Source organism: Leptinotarsa decemlineata, unplaced genomic scaffold (genome assembly GCF_025532065.1).
Source record: "Leptinotarsa decemlineata unplaced genomic scaffold, Ldec_3_MD MMD2_P_RNA_scaffold_2, whole genome shotgun sequence".
In the NCBI taxonomy this organism is placed as follows: Eukaryota; Metazoa; Arthropoda; class Insecta; order Coleoptera; family Chrysomelidae; genus Leptinotarsa; species Leptinotarsa decemlineata.
The window spans coordinates 9,019,279-9,036,158 of record NW_027412529.1 but is presented as its reverse complement, the minus strand read 5'-3'; the positions used below and the strand labels follow the sequence as shown (position 1 = coordinate 9,036,158).

The 16,880-nt window shown below is 34.7% G+C and overlaps 1 protein-coding gene across 4 annotated transcripts in view; it reads right to left on the bottom strand.

The window, feature by feature from the left end:
• Positions 1-16,880, bottom strand: part of RapGAP1 (Rap GTPase activating protein 1) — a 107,012-nt gene that overhangs the window by 38,674 nt on the left and 51,458 nt on the right. The gene's annotated exons all lie outside the window — the stretch shown is intronic.

Here is a 16,880-nt window from a genome sequence, read left to right as displayed (position 1 = left end):
CACGGAGAGAACCCCAAGAAGGTTGAAGAAGCCGCGCAACGTCAGAAATGTCTTTGCACCTTCCAAAACCTTCTCGGAGGCCGCCGTGAGACACCTCAAGGTTACCAAAGAGAGTGTATTTTTGGCGAGTCTTGGGCTACACCTGCTGATATAATATAAAGAAGATGTCTTCCAGTGACCTGTCCACTTTCCTGGAAAGGGCAGAATGGACGATGACCTAGGAGGACAACTCCCGGGAGGATGTACAATGGGTCACATGTGGCCTAAGTGCTGTAGGTCTACACTCACCCTACCTACTCTACAGATACAGAAAACCTGAATTTGTGAATTTTGACAACGAGTTTAGGATCCATTGGTATGATATAGAAGATAGAAGTTAAATATAATTATTGTTTCGGTATCTCAGATAAGGTATTGGTAATCAAGGTAACATTATTGTTATTTCAGATAACTAAAAGACATTGACTGTATCATTGTATATTTATAATTTAATGAACTGAAACCAGTCGTAACAAATAAAAATCTTAGTAGAAATTAGACAAAAGTTATTTTCTTCACCCTATATCTAAAAGATTGAGTTTCAAACTTTTCGCTTCTAAATATAACACGTCGTATTCATGATTGAACTCGTGTCCTTCTGCTAAATGATGATATGCAAACGTGGAATTATAATAATAATAATAATAATAAATCGTCTTTATTGGTGAAGGTACAAAATAGGCACAGTTTAGCCAAAGGCTAAACCTAAAATGTACAATTCTAATCAACTAAAATGATAAATAGAGAGAAAGACACGATGAAAAAAACGCATAACATAATAATAATTTATATCATAGGTATCTAGATGACATATTGTGACAAGGTAAGTAAAGGTTAAAGATAAATTCAGGACACGGCACTCAAGTTCCTGTTGGTATTCAGGAAGTGTTTTTCAGAAAATGTTTTTTCAGAATGATTCTTAACTCTCCCTTCGAAAGTTGCATACAATTGTATAACAGTGAGTTGTAGAATTTGATGGAGAGATAAGTGAACGACCTCTGAAACAGTGACGTCTTATGACGAGGGACATGCAGTTTATTTTTTGATCTTACATCCAATGAATGTAGCATAGACCTAGGAATCAGTTTATTGTAAAGTGATTTGGGAATTTTGTAACTCAATACTTTGTACACAAAATTGCAAAGATTATAATTAGTACGATTGATCATTGTCAGCCAATTTAATTCTTTGATTTTATTCGAGACATGATCGAATTTTCTTAAAGAATAGATAAGTCTACAACAGAAGTTCTGTACTTTCTGTTTCCGATTTAAATCAAATTTACTTAAAAGATTGCTGTACACAATGTCACCATAGTTGAACCGTGATGAGACCAACGATTCAGTGAGAAGTTTCCTGATTGGTCGACTGAAAAAATATCTATTTGAATAAATCAGTTTGAGAGTCCCAAACGATTTACTGAGCAAATCATTCAAATGCAAATCAAATTTTAGGTCAGAATCAAAAATAATACCTAGGTTTTCAATGGAATTCACAACGGGAAGTATGGTGTTCTCAATTCTAATTGTGAGATGTTGTGCAACTATAGCCCTATTCTTTTTATTACCGAAAAGCATCAAATGGCATTTATTCCTATTCAATTTTAGATTATGTTGCGCAGCTGAATTAGAAATGGTTTGTAGGTCGGAATTGATGAGGTTTTGAATAGTTCCATAGTTGTAGATGTTTAAGTTGGTATACAATTGCGTATCATCTACATAGGCCTGAACTTTTGAGTGCTTCATAGAATTCAAGATGTCACTGGTGTAGATTATAAAGAGTAAAGGTCCTAAGATTGACCCTTGAGGCACACCAGAAGTAACATTTCGAGTTGACGACATTTCATTATTATAATATACCGTTTGACAGCGATTCGTTAGATATGAAAATAGTAGCAAGACTAACTCATCCGAGAATCACTAATATTTCAATTTGAAACATAATAGAGAATGATTTATAGTATCAAATGCCTTCGAAAAATCTAAGGCAACTAGAGCTGTCAAAATAACATTTTTCTAAGCAACAATTCAAGATATGAGTGAGAAAATTATCTATAAACGGACTACAATAGTTAATCATATTGATGGATAAACCATCAAAACCAGTGGCATTCGATTTGATAGTAGCTAAGATTTCTTTCATTTGATTAACTGAGATGAATTTTAATTTGAACACACTTTCTTGATTTTTTAATTTTGGGTATTTATTACTATTGTAGTATTCTAGGAGGTTGTTGTCAATATCATCATCAATAAATACTGAAGCAAAATAATTATTGATTTCTTCAGGATTTTGCAAAGGAATTGGTAAATCTGTATTACTTTTTGTATTATTAATATTCTTTAGGTTTTTCCATAATTTTTTAGAGTCTTTAGATTGAAATAAATAATTATAATAAGCCTTCTTCTCGCGACGAACAGATGATAGCGTGAAGTTTCGCAAATTTTTGTAGTGTTCCCAGTCAGCTTCTGATTTTGAAATTTTGAATTTTGCAAGAGCTTTGTCTCTTTCTTTCATCATTATTTCGATGAGATATGTCAGCCAGGGAGCTGGAGCTTTCGTCATACGTGCTGTCTTGATAGGTGCATGTTTATTAAAAATAGTTAGAATTAGTCCCGTGAAAAATTCAACTTTGTTATCAATATCATCTATTGTATAAATGTCCTGGAAAGGTGCACTTACTAAATCTGTACAAAACTGATTATAATTAAAATTCTTGAAATCCCTAAAGGTATGAATTTTGGGTTTTTGTTTGGGACAATCAATCTGAATTTCAATAAATACCAGGCAGTGGTCCGAAACAGAACTTGCATCTTTCACACCCGAATTGGTCTTTCTATTTACAAAACTACTTCTATGGTCTTTAATTCTTTGGGAAAATGTTCTCCCTGTTTGGCTAACATAAAGTTTTGGGCAAGAGACAAAAATGAAAAGGGTAATCATCATTATGAAATGATTCCTTTGAGATTTCAACGGATCCTCTACACAGTGATTCCACAAATCATTTCAATTGATTACTAAGATTTTTTTTCTCAAACAACACGTTTGAAATACACTGGGAAAGAAAGTTTTTGTCCTTGTACTTCTCTATCTTGATACAAAAAATGTGGGAAACGTACAATCCAGAATATATTCGAAAAATCGTTTCCAGACAATGATATCCTGTGCTTTCGTCAATAATAAAAACAAATATGCTAGATTGAAATTAATTAGAAATCAAGGAAACCATTAAGACGTTCAGAATATTTCCTAAAAGTAATATCACGTGTTCGCAGCATTTAATCATTTTAATGATCCTTGCCGCTATAAATACTACGATCTTTGTTAAAATTTCGTTTACGAAAATATAACCAGAAAACAGGAAGCAAATTATCCAATTGCTGCATCTAAAATTAAAATGCATAAAATATAACGACACGTGGACGCGGCATATAGACGCATCGGATGGCATCACACAAAATGACAGGATGAACGACCATTAAATGGAAAAGCAACATGAAGTGTTTTGACGAATCAGACAAATTATACTCCTACACTGCAGAAGAGCACCGATACATGTTTTAATATGTTTATTGGGGTAAAACGTTCGGCAAAAATATCTTTTTGTTTCTAGGTGATGACTAAAGAATGAATATAGTTTCACTCGATTTTCACAGTTTAAAGGCCATATATTCTTTCAGGTTATTGAGGTTGTTACTACCTCAAAAAATTTTGTCATTACGTTCATATACTCTTCAATAATTCACTTCATTAATAGCCAGATAAAAATACATGACTAGAATCATGAATCAAAAATTCAGTAGAAAGTTCCCATCGATTCTTGTAATATCCATCAAAGCAAGATGGATGTTGTGTAGCGTTTATAAAAACCTACTGTACTTTTCATTTAATTTTCATATCACCTAAGGTGATCCTAACTGATTTTAAAGAAAGTTTCCTGAGGAGTAGGCAATCCAATTTACACCTTTTCCTCGCTAAGATTTTCACTTCTCAATACACGCATGATAATTAGTTTCTGGTACGGATTGGTAAGTTTTTCTTTCCAATAGGACCGATACAATCGGATCCTTTCGAGGTAGATTTTCTATTTTCGTTAAACCGAAAGTCAGGAATGAGGTGTTGTCAAAATTATTTGGGTGACTTCCTCAGAATAGAATTGCGCGGTAGGTGATCCTTGATCATGAGAACGACAAGGAGATGTGCCATTTTGGAAAGGAGTGATTAACGAGAATCTCGGGAAGGGATTTGTTTAGTGGTGAGCCGTGTGGTCCAGATTCAAGAATTTGAACGATATTGTTTCGGATACAGTTTCAAATATAGATTTTGAGAGTTCCATAAAAGGTTGCACTTCCTGAGGATTCTACTGAGTCACAACCACTTATCTAGAATGAGCGACGCCATTGCTTTGAAAACGTTATTCGTAATTTTTTGGTTAACGGAACCCTTCGTTTAGGAAGGTATGAAAATTCATTTCGATCCATTCAATTGTATATGAAATTCGCCTTTTAGTGAATCGAAGTTTTGAATGAATTTCCATTATGGAAATTGTTTTTTCAGGGTTTTAGTATCTGAGACTTTTTAGAATAGTTTTTCTGCAGACGAGCTTCTACAGAATTTGTCTGGAACCATTAAAGAGGGAAGAACAGGGACTTCTATCTCTTTTTGCCCTACGAAATACATTTTCAATCAATTTGCCGAATGGTGGGTTTTTCATTCTTCAAGTTCGATAAATGTAATTGTCCACGTCCACTAGATAGTCTAAGTCCATTTTATCAATTAGAAAAGTACATGCTCCAAGTAGTCCCGTTCCTGGTCGAAGAAAACTGCAGCTATAGCTCGACGAGAAAATAACAGGCAAATATTACTTACACTGGACTCATTTTTCCGACAATAACTACTTTTTGCATTAGAAATACTGATTCATTGACATGAAACAATTATTGAATTTTGAGTTGAACCATTCATAATGTAAATCTGAACTGAGTATACTCTGGTGAGGTAATTTTTAACACCATTCCTAATAATTATTTTTTATGTTATGAATCTTATAAGTCATACTTTCCTAATATTTTTACCTGTACTATCCTTAGGTAAATGAAAGCGTACTTTTACCTACGATCATTATTGAGTTATTAAAATTTGTTTCACACATGATTAAATGACAAATTTGGAGCACTTTCAGATTTTGATTGATCTACCCTTATTCAATTCACCAGCCAGTATTTTGTGAATAGCAATTATCTTCACAATATTTGATTGTTCATAGATTCATTTCATTGCTGTGATTTAAAAAACTCAATTTGATTAGATTTGGTTTCACAGTCGACCAGATCATGTATCATTCATTTTATTGGTTGTGTGCGGCGCCCAACTCAGATCTTAATAAAACAAAATATTCAATTACTGAAATTTCAGGATACTGAAAAGTGTTTTTGAACGAAACTCATAGTGCATACCGACGAAGAGCTGCCGTAAGCATTGTGCCTATCTTTCGAGTGAATCTATTATAATTTTTGTATTACATGAAAGATAAGGGAGCAGATGTCTGTCAACCCCAGCAAAACTATGATAATCCCCTTCACCAGGAGAAAATTGGACAATTTAACGCCACTTTACCTCAATGGTGGGGTCATTCCATTTGGAAAGGAGGTGAAATATCTTGACATTATCCTTGATAAAAGACTCACCTGGAACGCTCACTTGGAAAAAGTTTTACACAAAGTCAGACTGTCTCTATGGAAATGTCGAAGGATTTGAGGTAAAACTTGGGGTTTAGGTCCCAAACAAATACATTGGATTTATGTGATGATTGTCAGATCAATGATCACTTATGGAGCAATTGCCTGGTGGCCGAAGGCTTTACAGAAAACGGCTCAGGCGAAGCTCTCTGGCTTACACAGACAGGCTTGTCTGGCCATCAGTTATGCCATCAGTACCACACCGTCAGCGGTCATGGATATCCATCTATAGATCTACCTCCCCTCCACATTTTTCTGAAAAAAGAGGCTAGATAGACTGCATATAGACTTGTGCACATTGCCATTTGCATAAATCAATCGAATGCAGAGTACAACAGATTGCTGGTTGACACTGAAAGTCATAGCATTCTGGGATGGACCTCTGACTTTATGCCTTCAACTGTCAACTACGAACTGCCTCATAAAGTACTGTTCCCTAGTAGAGAGGACAGGATCCTCCGTAAGAAGGAAATATTGAGAGCAGATAGTTGTTGGTTCACAGATGGATCAAAAACACCTTCAGGTTGTGATGCAGGTGTTTTCAGTAGCAGACCCAGGACAGAGATATCAACCTGCCTAGAAACCTATGTGACTAAATTTCAAGCGGAAATTTATGATATTGAATTATGTGCAAGATTGGAAGAATCCAACCTCATACACAAATCAATAAAAATATTCTCGGACAGTCAAGCGGCGTTGGAAGCTCTTGGTTCCTACCGAGCAACGTCTAAAGTGGTAACAAATTGCCAAAAACGACTGTCCTCGATAAAAAAACTCAACAAATTGTATCTGGTCTGGATTCCTGGCCATACTGACCTGAAAGACAATGAGGCTGCTGAGTCCTTTGCAAAGGAGGGTGCTGCAAGCAGCTTCATCGGACCAGAACCTGCCACTGGCATCGCTTTAGGAGTTGTCAAACCAACATTGAACACCTGGATGGCAAGAATGGACTTCTGACAGAATCTTCCAGGATTGGCTCACTCCAAGGCGTTTACTTCCCTTCGAAGCTTGATACCTAACAGTTGTTGGACTACAGTACAGATGAACTACGATGTCTAACAGGCCTTCTCACATATCACTGTTATCTGAATCATCATATACAGAGACTCGGACTGTCGGAAAACAGTGTGTGTCGCTTCTGTTTGTTCCTGCTCCGCTGAGAACTGAATCAGGTTTTCAGAATTTGGCAGAGCCGTTCTCTCACCATCTGACCTCAGAGACCACGCACCATACCGATTGGCTTCGTTAAGAAGCTGGGTTTACTTGGTCGAGTGTGAATAGGTGTAAGCCACAATAAATCTTGCGGGTTGCGGTGGAGGGTCGAATAGACCCACTCACTTGTAACCTGACCTAACCTTTCCCATCGATTCTCAATGTATTCAGAGATTATGCCACCGTTTGGAGCTAGAACCAAACGATCTTTATTCATTGGTTTACTCCTATTTTTGATACTAGACCAATAAAAACCTATTAGTAGAATGTCTCCTTTCCTTATAGATTAAAATGTACACACCTAATACTTTGACTTTTAAATGTTGAGTTGAGGTCAATGTTACGTGTGTCGATCACCAAAATAAATCTTTTTGTATATTTTGTTAACTGACCTCAGGAGTAGGCAGAAAACTGATGAAAAGTAAAGACAGCCATAGAAAAAATATGCGGATCCAATTTATTTTAAGCAAGTGTTATTCATTTGTTACGACAATTGCGTGTGCAGAAAGTTTATAGTGGACTTCATTGCAACCGCAACACGTGTTTCGCTATATAATAGCTTTCTCAAGCATTTTTACACAGTACTCCCTTTTATTATTGTTCATAATGTTTATTGTTATGATACCTAATTATTACATACAACGGGCTTTCTGAAATGGGACCTTTGCCGTTGTTCATATATATCATTCGGCATTTTTCAAAAGTTTAGAAAGATATCTACGAGTATGAACAGCGGATTTCAGAAAAGCTCGTTTTTTACTCTCTGATACAATAATTTTAGATAAAATTCAGGCAAATATTGGGTATCATAACAATCAACATTGGAAACGATGTACTTAAAAACACATTTCCATGTGAGATTTCCACTTAACAGTTTAGAAAATCGCGACACGTGTTCGCTATGATGTTTAAACAACAGGCGTCACAATACTGATGCAACAAATTCTGTGTCGTGCTTTTTTAGTAATTTGAATCTTTATGACTATTACTAGCCAATGAATTTCTAAATCATAAATTCATTACCTAAACTATTTACATTTCTGGGAAACACTTATGAGACTGGAGAATAGTGGATACAATCAAATAAATAAAAATACAATTGAATAATTAAAAATTTCTTCGTTGCAAAGTAAATTCAATAAAGAGGAAACAATTCGAATATATTTGATTATTGAGAAATAATCACGAAATTTGATATCTGTTGATTTCTATCTCAAAAGATAGTGTACAACTAATAAATTGGTCTTCCTATTCAAAACACTACTTTTATGATCTTTTATTCTTTTGGAAAAAGTTCTTCCGGTTTATCCGATATGAAATTTTGGACAAGAACCAGAAGTCAACTTGTATACACTGAGGTATGTTAGAGTTACATAATGTTAACACATTATGTAACACTGACTTATTCTGGTGATCCTACTAATAATCTCGCTTTTTTTTCAAAAATTTGAAAAACAAAAGATTTGGAAGTAGCCTACAGAACAAATAGACAATGACCACGAAACGCCAGTGTCGGATAGACCGGGAGTATATAAGTTAACTCATGGTTCTTGTCCAAAATTTAATATCTGACAAACCGGAAGAACTTTTTCCAAAAAAAAGAGGATAGATCATTTTGAAATGTTCAGAAATCACTGGATGTGAAAATTGGGAACTATTTCTCAATGATCAAATGGATTTGAATTGTTCCCCGTTCTTGAATTTAGTTCGTAACGACGAAATTGGTAATTAAGACAGATCTTAGGAGTAAGGAAAATTATAGTTCAGGTGAAAATTGTAATCGTTATTCTCCAGTCTTATGAGTTGTTTGTAGATAAGTGAATAGTTTAGGAATTGAATTTGCTATGTAGAAATTCAGCAGGTAATAATAATAAGAATAATAATAATATCTGAAGATGCTATTGTATAGCGAAACACGTGTCGGAGTTACGTAAACTTTCAAGTGAAAATCTCACATTGAATTGTGTTTTTTGAATTCGTTATAATGGATTTTCATCAATTAACAATCGGTTTTATTATATTTTATTAGGAACAATAACAAAACAACTAGGTTATAATTCAATAACCCACATTATGTTAGCTGGTTGTTCCTCCATTGATACAGCTGTTAGATTCAGTTTTAGTCATCTCCTGATGATGCTAACTTGGTTAACAAAACGCGCGTCGAGAGACAGTATTCTTGTTCTGTTGTAGGAAGAGTTTTTTCAATAGATTGAGTATTAGTGCTTTGTTGTTTCTATGCATCTGTTTTGAAATTATTTTTAGTTTAAAGTTAACCGGAAGATGATTTGGTGAGTGGAATTTGGAACCTTTGGCGCGAGAAAAACGTATTTTCAACTGATGGAAGATGATTGTATACGGACTTGCAAATGAATCAGCTCTGAAACAAGGAGATTACGAAATGAAATTGCAATATTGAAGGCCTTGTCATGGATTTCTAAACCAAAAACACTATCTCAATATTTACATTACTCAAGTCCACTGAATAATAATATTATTTTTGTGGCATATTTGTTTATCGATTTAAATCACCTTCTTTTAAATACTCAATCTAATGACTTCATGCTATTTGGTGTTTTCAAATCACAGATCAAGGATAATTATCACATCAATTAATGTCATGGTTTGTGACTAATTTATTCCGGGATTCTATGCGAATACTCAAAACATCGAAACCAGAGTCTCAAAATAAACAGTGAGGATTAAATAAATTTTGAACCAAGAAAACTTCGCACTCCATTAAATTTCTGTGTATTATTTGAAAGACGTTTTAAACGGTTTTTGTTCGCATAACAAATATTTTACAAATATAAAAGTAATTTAGGAAATGCTTACCTGTAACTGAATTCAAATTCTTCCAGAAAGAGATGTACCTACCGCCTAGATATAAAAGATAGGTCAAAAATTGAACACGACATACATAGGTACATACCTACTGAGGAAATTGGAAGGTTTTTCCTACAATTACTCATTTTATTTCTTTAATGATTTTCATTTTGTGAATTGAAGGGGTTATATTTTTAGGAGTGATTAATTTTTGGGAAAGAAAATTTTTGGCTTTCTACTACTCCATCTTGATACAAAAAAAAGGATGAGGGAATCTTCATGTGAATGATATCTGATTTTATTCCACAACGAATGTTTGAAATACAAACTGAGTAGAGAAAAGTATCTTCTGTATAATTCAGTGTTCATATAGAAGTATTTGTTTCGAAAGAATTTTGTTCTTTCGTGTAATTCAATGTTTATATGAAAGTAGCTGTTTCAGGAAAACTTTCTTTCAGTTTGTGTCTGAAAGTTACTTCTTTGCATGATCTACACATCCATGTATAGGGATACTTATTTTCAAATTGACTACTTTCTTCCTTTCTTTGGAAGATTCCCTCATCCTTTTTTTTTTGTATCAAGATGGAGTAGTAGAAAGCCAAAAATTTTATTTTGTATTATAAATTTTTATTAGGAAATTAACTTTTCATAATTATTATCGAGCAGTCGCCCAAAATATCCATCTGATTGGGTTTTTATGTTAATTCTTTCATTTCAATTTTTAATTATCATTTTCGTATTTGCCATTGCATATCATTGAAATGCTCTCTTCTCTCAAAACGAAAGTTTATTGCCGAAAGACAGAGGAATATTTAGAACGACACCACTTGGAATGTTTCGAGTAGGTACTCATCGTTAACACTCTTATGGATTAAGACAAGGAATTCTGGTCCTTCTGGACTATATTTATGACCATTGTCAGTGAAGATTTTTCGAGAGTTACTACGAACACATTTTTTAGCGGAGGCATTCATTCTGTTCTGGGATTTCGGCCGAGAACTATTTCTTATTTTGAAGTGGGACGCAAATTGTTCAGCTAGTAGATTTGCTTTTTCTATGGCTGTTGTTGCAATTGAACCATCCGCATGTATTACCGGTGGAATTGTGAATTTCGTAAAGTTCTGATTAACAGCTTTAGCTATCTACCAGAAGGATCTAGACCCATTGGGATTGGCAAGCAGATTGTCATAAGTTTACAGCGGTTGCAGCTGGATTGGTTGTTAGATACAGATCCAGAAGACTATCATATTCTCCATCACGGTCAGAAATCCTGGTTGGATCATTTATAACCTGAGTAAGTCCGCTGCTTATTGCAAAAGCCTCAGCTCCGCGACCTTGTTCGTGATTGATATTTGAAAATTTGAGCTATTCGATGTGCACAATGCACATTGAAGTCACCGAATACGGAAATTTCGGCACTGGGATGAATGATTTGCAGAAAGTCAATGGTGTTCACAAGTGGGTATCGCTAAGTGATCGATAAACGCAGCATATGATATTATTTTGAAACACATGACATCAAAGTTTCGGAGTTCCAACATTTCCTCTCGTTGACAGGAGAGATCGCTTCGGATAAAAAGTGCTATTCCAAAGTTACGTCTGAATCGGGAGCACTGACTTTGGTTTCTGTGAATGCAGGAATATGAGAACTATTTGATTGCAGATGTAAGTGCACTGAGTTTATATTTGAGGTGAGTCCTCTGGTGGCCCTGAAGATAGCTGAAGAAGCTATTGTATAGCAAAACACGTGTTGCATTTTTGTAAAACTGTTTAATAAACATCATCAATAATTTTTTTCATAAAGTTATGGATTTACATCAAGTTTTTATCTGCCGATTCCATCACATAAGGTAAATTGGCGTCGTTTTTGGCGCCGGCAACATTATTTTCATCATAACTTGCTATGTTTTGATGCATTAATTCTGCTTGGGAAAGCTATAGCGGAACATGTGTCGCGATTTGGTAAACCTTTTATAGTGCTGATTGGCAAAATTATTTATTTGGATTAATATCACAATATTAATGCCGTCATTTTTTGATTCTACACGTGTTTGCATTGACTAATTTGAATAAAAAGCGTTTATTATAATTCAATATATAATCATATAGCATGAAAAGTTTTTTGTGCGTAATGATGAGTACTGAATATGTGGTGCATTGTTTTATGTGTAATTTTCATGCCAAATAATGACTTTTATAGGCAAATTTTTGATGCTTTGGAATACAATATTGCAATTTCCGTAGGGATCTCCAATTTTTTGAAAGTGAAATACAGACTATGTTACTTGCTGTTAATGTAGCTCTATAGGTAAATGAATAACACATTTTTAAGAGTTTTCTATTACATCCATTACAAACAAACATACATACAGGGTGTTCCAACGAAAACTTGACCCCCCCCTGTAAGTCAGAAACGGACGTGTGATTGAAAATTTCAAACACGTCAATTTTTATTTCTAGGGGACTAATTCTGATACGGAAATTATACCCGAAACTTCACCCCCCTGCGGTCAGCAACTACCCCCTATGTTTTCAGTGGTATGGGGGGTCGAGTGATACATCATTTGAAAGGTCTTTTGTCCATCTATTACTTCTATGATTTCTTATGAAATCGGTTCATCCGTTATTGAGAAATTAAATGTTGAACGTTTTATTTAAGAAAAAACAGAAAATTCGCTGTCGCTCATTTAATTGAGGAAATCAACAAAATTAATATTAATGCCAACACAATCAACGGATAAAGTGTTCAAGGTGACCTCCATTTAGTTCCATACAATAATACAGTCTACTTTCGGGAGCGTTCCTTACTATTGAAGATGTCGGGAATCAGAAATCGGCATTACCGAACAGTTCTCTGTAGTAGGTCTTCTAGATTTGTAGAATTTATTTAAGTAGTAGTTAACGTTTTAAAAAGGACGACACTGTTAGTTTTTTCTACACTGGTGGTGTCTGCACTTTATTCGCAGAACAAAAAAAAAGATAGTTGGCCACTGTCACTTCTTCACGAATTATTATTAAGTAATCCTTGTTCACTGTGTTCCATCATGGTTTATTCTACTGAAGAAAGAATAGAAATTGTTGCAACCTATTATCGAAATAATGAATGTGTTAAAGCTGCTGCTAGAATTGATTATACGAATCATTCAGACCACAACGAGAGTTAATTGATAAGTTTCAAACTTCAGGTTCTGTTCACAACAGAAAACATGAAGTATCCCGTACTGTCAGAAATGACGAAGTTGAAATGGTAGCTTTAAGACGTGTACAAATGGATAATCGACAATCTATCATACAAGAAGCTAGAGCGTGTGGTGTATCAGCTACTACTGTTTTTCGCATTTTGAGAGCCTACAAATTCCATCCTTTCAAAATAAGGCTAGTTGAGGAATTAAACAATGATGATCCTGATCGCCGAGTTCAGCTTTGTTAGGTGTTCAGCGATAAATTGAACAATTGTCGCTCAACAATTGTAACTCCACAATTTTTCGTTCTAAACTGATTAGTTATTTAATTATTGACCCACATATTCTGCAAAAACTGAATGTCAATGTACCTAGACCAACCTCTAGAGTGGTTAATCCTTTTTATCTGCCAACACCACGTACAAAAAATATTCTGAAACGTTCACCTCTGCATAACGTGTGTCAAATGCAATTCTGCAAGTTGACAGCTTGACATTTTTTACTGTTCCATCTCTGAGAATAAGTCTTTTTACTTCAGCTAATTCTATAAGTATTGTTTTTATCTTATAACTTATTTTAATTGTATTGTATTGTGATTTGACTTATATCCCAGTTCTGTAGTTGGGTGTAACCTGTAGAACAGTGTATAAATAAATAAATAACCCAAACCTATTATACAAAACATGTTCTTCAGAAGAAAGTTCTTTCATGTTGAATGGTGAAGTGAATAGACACAATTTTTGTTACTGGAGCGATGTGAATCCTCATTTGCTGATGGAAAAACATTCACAAACTCCAAAAAATTGAATGTCTGGGCCGGCAACTGTGTAGATCCTATGATAACATAAATTTTAGAAAATGGTGACAATTTAGTAGAAAATTAAATAAATAAGCAGGATGGTGCACCCACATATTTTGATGTTCGGGTGAGACAGTTTTTGGAAGAACGTTTTCCAATGTGTTGGATCGGCAGAAGGGGTCCAGTGGAGTGGACAGCTAGATCACCTGATCTCACACCGATGGACTTCTTTCTGTGGGGACACTTGAATTCGAAAGTGTACTATACTAAGCCTACAAATCAAGAAGACCTGCGACAGAGAATTCTTCGGTAATGCCGATTGCTGAGTCTGGACATCTTGAATAATGTACGGAACGCTTTCGAGTAAACTGTATAACTGTATGGAACTAGATGTAGATCATTTTGAACAATGTATCCCTTGATTTTGTTTACACTGATATTATTTGTTGTTGATTTCCCCATTAAAATGAACGACAGCGAATTTTCTGTTTTTTCTTAATTAAAACGTTCAACATTTAATTTCTCAATAACCAATGCACCAATTTCGAAAAAAATCACAGAAGTAATAGAGGGATAAAAGACCTTTCAAATGATGCACCACTCGAACCCCCATGATATTGAGAAAATAGGAGTGGTAGTGAAGTTTTGGGTATGCTTTCCATACACTGTGTCCGTAAAGTATGGAACAAATTCATTTTTAGCTAAACAGGTCATTTTAAGAAATAATCCTGAAACACGTCGATTTTTCATGTTAATTTACCGTATTTTAAAATAATAATCTAATATACAGGGTGAATTACGTTCGAGTAATGACGTCACCGTCATTTTTTTTAAATGGAACACCCCCATTTTGTCTCAATTTTCGGATTACTCTAGCTGAGCTGATTCCAAAAATGTATCACATGTTGATTCCAATTGGTACAGGGTGGACAAAAATACAGTAGTTGTGTGTGTGCTAATGAAGTAACGCGTAACATTCTTTATTAGGTAAATTAACAATATTATCAAAAATACTTATTGTCTAGCGGCAATTGGTTTAAATGTAACACCCCGTAGTTTGCTACATGTTTAGAGTAATAAAAATGAGCTGTTTCCAAACATGTTTGGTACTTGTGGTCTAGCAGAGAGAATATGAAAGAAATTATTTCTTATCTACATTTATAAAAAACATAGTCGTCTAGTTTTTTGTGAAATATCATTATTTGTTTAGTAATTTATTGATGTTCAGTGACAGTTTAGTACTACAAAATTTTTGGTATTCGTGAATATTCGAATGATTACTTAGATTTAATTGGAAGTAGAAATGGAGTTAAGTGTAAAACAAAGAATTGAAATACTTATGATGATTGGGTATGGAGACAGATCGCAAACTCAGATGGAAGTGTGCAATTTGTTTAATGATAAATATCCAGAAAGACCTATAACGCGTTCAACAGTCAGTAAGCTGGAAACGAAATTTCGAGAAACTGGTACGGTTGCAAATGTACGCAAATCAGGTCGTCCCCCTGCAAATGCTGATACAGCATTAGATGTTTTACTGAGTTTTGAAGAAGATGCGCACACTTCTGTTCGTAAAGTTAGTCGCGAAATCGGTGTTGGTAAAACAACGGTACACAAACTATTGAAGCTTGAAAAAAGGCATCCTTATAAAATCAAACTTGTGCAAAAATTAAACGAATATGATCCCGATAGACGACTCCAATTTTGCGAAGAAATGATGGATAAATGTCACCGCGACCCTCTCTTGATACAAAACATTATTTTTTCTGATGAGTCCACTTTCACGTTAAATGGTGAGGTTAACCGTCAGAATTGTAGATACTGGGCAAAAGAAAAACCCCCACTGGATACGTGAGCATCATACACAATACCCTCAAAAGGTAAATGTATGGGCTGGAATTGTACGAAATCGAATCATTGGACCCTACTTTATCGAAGGTAATTTAAACGGGGCAAAGTACCTTGAGTTTTTAAGGGGGTATCTCGTACCTACTTTACGTAATTTATTTCCCAGCAGACGTAATCCTGGAGGTTTTGATGAAAGTTTATGGTTTCAACAGGATGGTGCACCTCCACATTATGCTGTAGATGTTAGAAGGTACGTAGATGAAATTTTTCCGAACAAGTGGATTGGTAGACGTGGACCCACTGAATGGCCAGCGAGGTCACCAGATTTAAGTCTTTTGGATTATTTTCTCTGGGGCCATCTGAAGAATGTTATTTATAAAACGAAACCAGCAAATACTGAAGATGTACATGTGAAAATTCGAACAGAAATAAACAATATTACGCAAGAAACCATACACAAGGTTCAACAAGAATTTGTACACCGTTTGGGTTACTGTCAAATACAGCAAGGGCTGCAGTTCGAACATTTAATATAAAGTCATGTATTCCAGCATATTCTGTCCGCTAGACAATAAGTATTTTTGATAATATTGTTAATTTACCTAATAAAGAATGTTACGCGTTAATTACTTAGCACACACACAACTACTGTATTTTTGTCCACTCTGTACCAATTGGAATCAACATGTGATACATTTTTGGAATTAGCTCAGCTAGAGTGATTCGAAAATTGAGACAAAATGGGGGTGTTCCATTAAAAAAAATGACGGTGACGTCATTACTCAAACGTAATTCACCCTGTATATTAGATAATTATTTTAAAATACGGTAAATTAACATCAAAAATCGACGTGTTTCAGGATTATTTCTTAAAATGACCTGTTCAGCTAAAAATGAATTTGTTCCATACGTTACGGACACAGTGTATTAGAATAAGTCCCCCTAAAAATAAAAATTGACGTGTTCTTTGAAATTTTCGATTACATGTCCGTTTCTGACTCACAGGGGAGATCAAGTTTTTGTTGAAACGCCCTATATAGCAATATTTTCTCTTCATGGCACTAGAATAATTTTGGTTTGAATGAAAATATGTTACTTAAGGTAAAAGTATAAGTACTGTAAAAAAACACGACTTATGTAATGTAGCAGAGAATTGTTTTCAAGTGTTTCATTCACTAGACGTTATTACAACAAATACCGACGAATATGGTGACAACCCACAAGATAAAAACGTTC